Genomic DNA, 7,025 nt, shown 5'->3' on the forward strand with positions numbered 1-7,025 from the left:
GTGAGAGGGATAACTCCCTTGGCAAACAGGACACAGTCGTGTGTCGATAAGCCAGCTGGAGGAGATGTCCTCCTGGGGCTAAAAGCAACAGTAACATCCACCCCTAGGGGTCAGCCACACTTAAGTGGCAATATACTACACTTTATCGTGCAGTTACTGTTAATACTTCATTTAGAGAATTAACATTGCTTATATATATATATATATATATATATATATATATATATATATATATATATATATATACATACATATATACATACATACATACATACACATCTATATGTACGTATATATTCCGTAGGTATATATATGTATTTTGTTCGTTTCAGCTATGCAGCTGTCCGCACACACACACACACACACACACACACAAACACACACACACACACACAGACGCATAGACACACACATATATATATATGTCTTTGTGTACGTATATCTATCTATACCAGTAAGTGTGTGTATGTGTGTGTGTGTGTGTTTGTGTTCGTCCGTCCGCGTGTGCGTGTGTGCGCGGGCATGTGTACCAGATATAGCTACCATGTCGCTCCTGTAAAGAACTTTCTCAGTGCAGAAAATTCCCAAAGCCCGCCTGGGTTTTAATCGCATTTTAATGTGTCGTGTTTAGTTTGTTATTTTTCTTTGTTCAATTGTTTGTAGTTTGCACTTAGATCGAATGTAATGTCGTACTTGCCCTGCCTTCAATTTGTCTTTATCTTGCGAACAAGCACTACAGGACCCAAACAGAGGAACCTTATATGTGGTTTCTTGGCCTGCTAGAAATAGCAACCAAATCTTCTTCAAATTGTACGTCGTCGTCTTAGTAAAACATAGACACGCGCAAACACAAGCAAAAACGAAAGAGATGGATTAATTGGAATATGTGACACGGGATGGTCACGGTTGGAAAGTTTTATTCATAGTTATCTCATTCAAAACCAACCTGACGTTAAATAAAAGAAGAGCAGCAATATCGACAAAAACAAAAGCTACAATAAAAACGAGAATTACACTAACAGCAACAACTGCTAACCGAAAGGCCAGCAATTTCAAGGGAGAAGAAGGCAAGTCAATTACGTCGATCCCGGTTCCCTATTGGTGCTTATTCTATCAACTCTCTAAAGGCTGAAAGAGAAAGTCGACTTTGAAAGAATTTGAGCTCAGAAAGTAAAACCGGAAGAATTGCCGCTAAACATTCTGCAACTCACCGGCCTTAGTAACAGTCTCAAATTTTGACACAGAGCCAGCAGTTTTTTTTTGAGGGGAGGGGGAAATCGATTACATCGACACCAGTGCCTCGTTTTATTGACGCCGAAACGATGAAGGGCAAAGTCGACTTTGACCCAATTTGAATTCTGAACTTAGAGCCGGAAGAAATGCCGTTAAGCATTTTGTCCGGCATGCAAACCATTCTACAGGCTCACCGACCTTAGTAACCATTTCAAGTTTTGATGCAAGAGCCAGCAGCTTTTAAAAGGGGAAAGAAAGTCGATTACGTCGACCCCAGTGTTCACCTGGTACCTGTTTTAGTGACCCCGAAAGAATAAAAGGTGAGGTCGTGATTAACGGAATTTGAATTCTGAACGTAAAACCGTAGGTATTTTGTCCGGCGTGCAAACGATTCTGCCAGCTCACCGGCTTTTCCAAATTTTGACCGGCCCAGCAGTTTTTGAGGTGGGGAGGTCGATTACATCGACCCCAGTATTTGATTGGAGTCGTTGTAATCGACTTTCCCTCGGCAGTATTTCAACTCAGAAAGGAAACAGTCGGAAGAAATGCTACTAAGCATTTTGTCCGGCGTGCTAACGATTCTGCCAGCTCGCCGCCATAAGTAAAGACATATAATTAACACCAGAAACCAATACGAAGTACATTGGCGCCAGTAACAACAGCAGCAACAACAACCACAGCTGTAACAATAATAAAAACAACAGCATTAACACTGTACTCGGTGAATATTTGAATAAATGCGTTCGACTTAATTTAATTTCACACCTCATCAAAATCAACAATTACGCACACATAATGGCCAAGCTATTCCATTTCTTATCCAATCCTCACCCCACAAAAACATTGTTAGAAAGTCTACCCCGCGACCCACCTTCCTCCTTGCCTATCACCAAAGTCCAGTCTTCCCTCTACAATTATTATGTAGGACCTAATCTTCCTCCCTACCCCTCCTCCCGTCTCTTTCCTTGCTTACCCTCTCACTCTCCCCCACCTCTCTCTCTCTCTATCTCTCTCTCTCATACTCTCTCTCTCTCTCTCTCTCTCCTGTAAAAATATAATTGTTTCTGACTGAATAAGAACAAAGCAAATAAGATATTTAGTGATGCAAAAAATATTTTTTTAAAAGCCAAGCTAATGAGGGATCCTCTACGTGGTTGCTAAACATGCTGAATATAGCAACCAAATCTCGCCTTATACAAAGATATATGTATACATACACACACACACACACACACACACACATATATATATATATATACATACATATTCATGCGCATACATACATAAGTTTTACTTTGTCCGCTATTGAGAAATGCCTTCGAGCAACTAAGTAATATCCTTGGTAACACAAGCCTATCATAACTTCGTCTTAGAATGACCATTAACCTGAGTCAAAATTTCCCTGTTGCTGGCAACGAAGGCAAAAGAAAATATTTCGATTGTTATTTTCTCCGGTAGGGTTTAGGCTGACACATTTTGCACGTGAAATGGTGCGAGATATACTCTCCAATGAAAATTCCTCTTGTGTATTTTTGCAATGTACAATTTTTTATTGTTTTATTTATGTATTTAGCTTCTCTGCTTTTTTGTTTTTGTTTTTGTTTGGTATTTTTGCTGTAATTTTGTGGGCGTGTACTGTTGTTTGAAATGCCTGATGGCAGGAAAAAAAGAATTTGTCTGGCAAGTTAAATAAAATCTCGTCTTGCTTTCCAAACAAGTCTACACGACACAACACGAAAAATAAACACCCGATTCCTTGAAAAATCAACAACATGTAATCTGCAACGAGGAGCGCACGAAAAGACATGCTGCAGCGGCAAAAATAAAATACAACAGCACAACAACAACAGCAGCGATGACGACGGCGGTAGTGGTGGTGGTGGTGGTGGTGGTGGTGGTTGGGGTGGTGGTAGTGGTGGTGGTGGTGATAATAGCAACAATAACGACGACGATGATGATGATGACAATGATGATGATAGTGGTGGTGGTGGTAATAGCAACAGCAACAACAAAAACAACTATACAAGAAGAAGAAGAAGAAAAAAAAAAGAAGAATTGTTTAATTTATTGGCCACAAGGGTCCATATATTCATACCGAAACGTGCTTCAAAAACGTTTACAGGACGTGCAGTTACATAGAAATGCAATTATATAAAATGAGGAAAGGTTGGGGGTGGGGGGAGAGAGTTTATACAATAACGCGACATTTAAAATTTGATACAAATAAATTCATGAAATGAATAAAAATATGTGTGTGTGTGTGTGTGTGTGTGTGTGTGTGTTTGAAGTAATTACACTCGCGTCCGAATGTCTTATCTTCAATGAATACCAAGTCTACATCATCCTCGTCCAGACCGTTCGACAGATCCATCTGTAGCTCATCTATTATACAACACACTCTTCAATCTTCTCAGGAATAGACTTTCCCCCCATGGGCCCTACACGCCTTCCGTTCAAAGTCACTCTCTTTCCTGCTGTCTTCCTTTCCTTTTTGCCGTCAGTTTCCCAATCCTCTCCAACCCTTCATTCTTTGGTCGTATCTCACCATCTTTGCTTTCTTTGCAACGAGGCACTGTTTCAGTTCCTCCACCACGACTTTGAGGCCCTTTCTTTCAATATTATGCTTCCTGTTCAGCGCCCTGTATTTTTGTCACAATAAAAACACTGATAACTGCGCAACCTGATAATCGCTGCCTCAAATGAGTGACAATGGAAAAACAAAATATTGTGAATAACGGTGGTAATGAGACTGAAGCCAATGACGGGGACAGTGTTGCACCCGGTAGGCTCAGAGGTTCTGGTCCGGCTCCAGCCTGTCGATATCCAGAAAGGGACCACCACACACGGCGTAGATGGAGCCAAGAAATTAATGCTGTGGTCATGGAATCGAAATCGGAATCTTGGGGTTAGCAGCCCGCGCTCTTAACCCCAAGATTCCGAGTTCAATTCCAGGCAGTGACCTGAATAATAATAATAATAATAATAATAATAATAATAATAATAATAATAATAATAATAATAATAATGATGATGATGATAACAACAACAACAACAACAATTACAATAACAATATCGAAAAATACCTTAGGAATGAAAACCCAGGTTCGAAATTTCTCCAAGACACCTGATGAAGGCTGGGGGGTATATCAGCCGAAAGTTGTGTTAACAACAAACAAGATGAGGACAAAAGCCGTCAAAATGTAAATAATGTAAATAATTCATATTTATGCTTGACAACCGGTGACGGTTTGTTTACATCCTCACAACTTATGTAAACTCTCGGTAAAGAGAGACCGTTTGAATAAGTATCAGACTTAAAAAGTAAGTACTGGGTCGACCTTTTCAACTAAAATACTTTAAGGCGGTGCCCCAGCATGGCCGCAGTGTAATGACTGAAACAAGTACCAGATAGAAGACAATTCAGGTAATGCAGTGGAAGCGGCTCTATAATGGAAATATTACCAATACCGCATACGTCATGTACCAAAGGTCATGGACTGCGGTTTATCGTCCGAGAAAAGCCCTCCCTTTGAAGACGTATAGTATTAAAAGAATCACAATATACTTCAAAGTTAGGTGAAATGAAATTGACCCAGAAGCGAATTTGAGAGCTGTAGATATGTATTTCGCTGTAAATGCAGCTTATCAATACCGTGCACTCGGATCACTTCCGATACGAAGTCGATATCTCTAGCCTGAAGTATATACAATAGTGTAAAAACTATTTGCTGATTTGCAATAGCGCTACGCAAGTAGAATAAAATCAGATTATGCAGTATGAGGCAGCTCTATAATGTAAACATCATCAATATAACATACTTAATGTAAATGTGTTGTTCAAACGCCAGATAATATAGACAGAGACGATGAGATGACAGAAAAGATATATCAACAAAACTATACTCGTAATGTCTTACTGTGTGTGGAAAACAATGAAAAGAGATTTTGTGAGACGAAAATGTTGACAGATGTGATTGCTTAGCAGTTATAGAGCCTCTGCATGGTTGCTCGAATTGCTAGAAATAGCAGCTAAATCTCTCGCAAATCAAACGCTAATGTTTTAAAGAGAGATTACGTTGAATAATGAGGTTCTGAATATCATGCTCGTAAGAAAAAATTGAGATGCTCACGGTTAGAACGCTTCCAAAGAAATGTCTAATCGGTCAGTGTTGACCTGGAACTGAAAAACAACTTAGAAATTATATGTCATCAGATATAGTTATGGGGTTTCGAGCCCTAAGGGAGCCTTCATATCATTACTAGAAATAAGAGTTAAAAATTACAGCCAAATCTCCCTCAATTCCCATCTTACTGTCTTGAAAATTTTGCGTTAGGTAATGCGTTCCCCATTCCTTGCACGTATGAAAAACACGTGATAGCCACGGTTGGAAAGCTTTTGATCATAGATCAGTCCTTATCGAGGTTATATGCTTATGCTGGAATCCCTAATGGTTGCTAGAACAACACGAAATTGGAAATAGCAGCCAAACGTTCTTAAACCACATCTTATTGCACTCAATGAAGCACACCTTGGATAATATTGTCGTAAATACAGTCGGGTGGATTAATAACGACACATTGGATGTTATAGTTTGGGGATAACTATGCCTAAAGATGTGGGAAATTTTTGATTGGGGACTGTTGTTGCTGCCACCTACAGTTGCTTCCAGAGTAAGAGAGGGAGATAGATAGGGAGAGAGGGAGAGAGAGAGAGTTTACTGAGAGATAGAATGAACGGTGAACATATTTCTTTTGCATTCTCTTTTCTAATAATTGTCATTTTACTTGTAACTACTCTTTTTCTGTTTTAAAACCTATAAAAAATTATTTTTGTGGGGCTGGAACAGATTTTAGTTAATTTCAATAGGGAAAATTGATTTTTAAAACAACCTCGGTCATGGAACGAATTAAACTCGTACTGCAAGGTATCACTGTATATAGGATGGAATGGTCATAACTAAAATATCTCTGGTCATAGATTTGATCGATCAGGACTAAAGAACAAAGCATTGTCTTCAATAATCAATAAGCCAAAATTTCGCCTGAGCATTTACATTATAGAGTAAACAACGTTATAGAATAGGCATAGGCAACCTTTTTCGGGAAATAGGCCGCTGGAGACATAACCCATCATGATAATTTTTCGTTAGGCGGCCATTCAGAAAAATCCCGTGGGCAGCGGTTTGCCCCATAGAGTATATAAAGGATCTTTCTGATTTGGCAGGCGCCACTTGTTTTCTTAACGAAACATTTTCAAACTTGGGACACTGGTAGAATGTGTCATATAAAACATCTTTTACTCTTAGTGTTATTGAGAAAATTTTATCTTTTTAAAGTTATTTCGTGTTAAAATTATTGTATTTCGGTAATTTCAACCAATCACTGTTTCTCAACAATAACTATCAGTGGTACTGTTATTTATCACATTGTTCGTGCGTTTGTACTGGTTTTTTAGCTTTAGGGTTTTAGGGTTAGGGAACTTTGGAAATCATTATCGGACTAATTAACCTCCGTTACATTTAACTTCCGTTAACTAAAGTCAATTTGAGTTAATTTCCGTTAACTTCAATTCAATTGAAATTAACGGATTTTATAGTTTTGGCACTTTTTAAAGGGGGTTTTAGGTAGTTTTAAAGCAAAAACTGACGTTTTTGTTTGTTTTCTATAATAAAAATTAACGTTAACTTCCGTTATATTAGGAAATAATTAACTGATTAACGGTTAACGAAGTTAACTTTTGGATTAACGGTGTCCACTTTTGCATACATTCATGCATGAACATACATGCATAT

This window comes from Octopus bimaculoides, chromosome 12 (genome assembly GCF_046866305.1).
Source record: "Octopus bimaculoides isolate indiv1 chromosome 12, ASM4686630v1, whole genome shotgun sequence".
Taxonomy (NCBI): domain Eukaryota; kingdom Metazoa; phylum Mollusca; class Cephalopoda; order Octopoda; family Octopodidae; genus Octopus; species Octopus bimaculoides.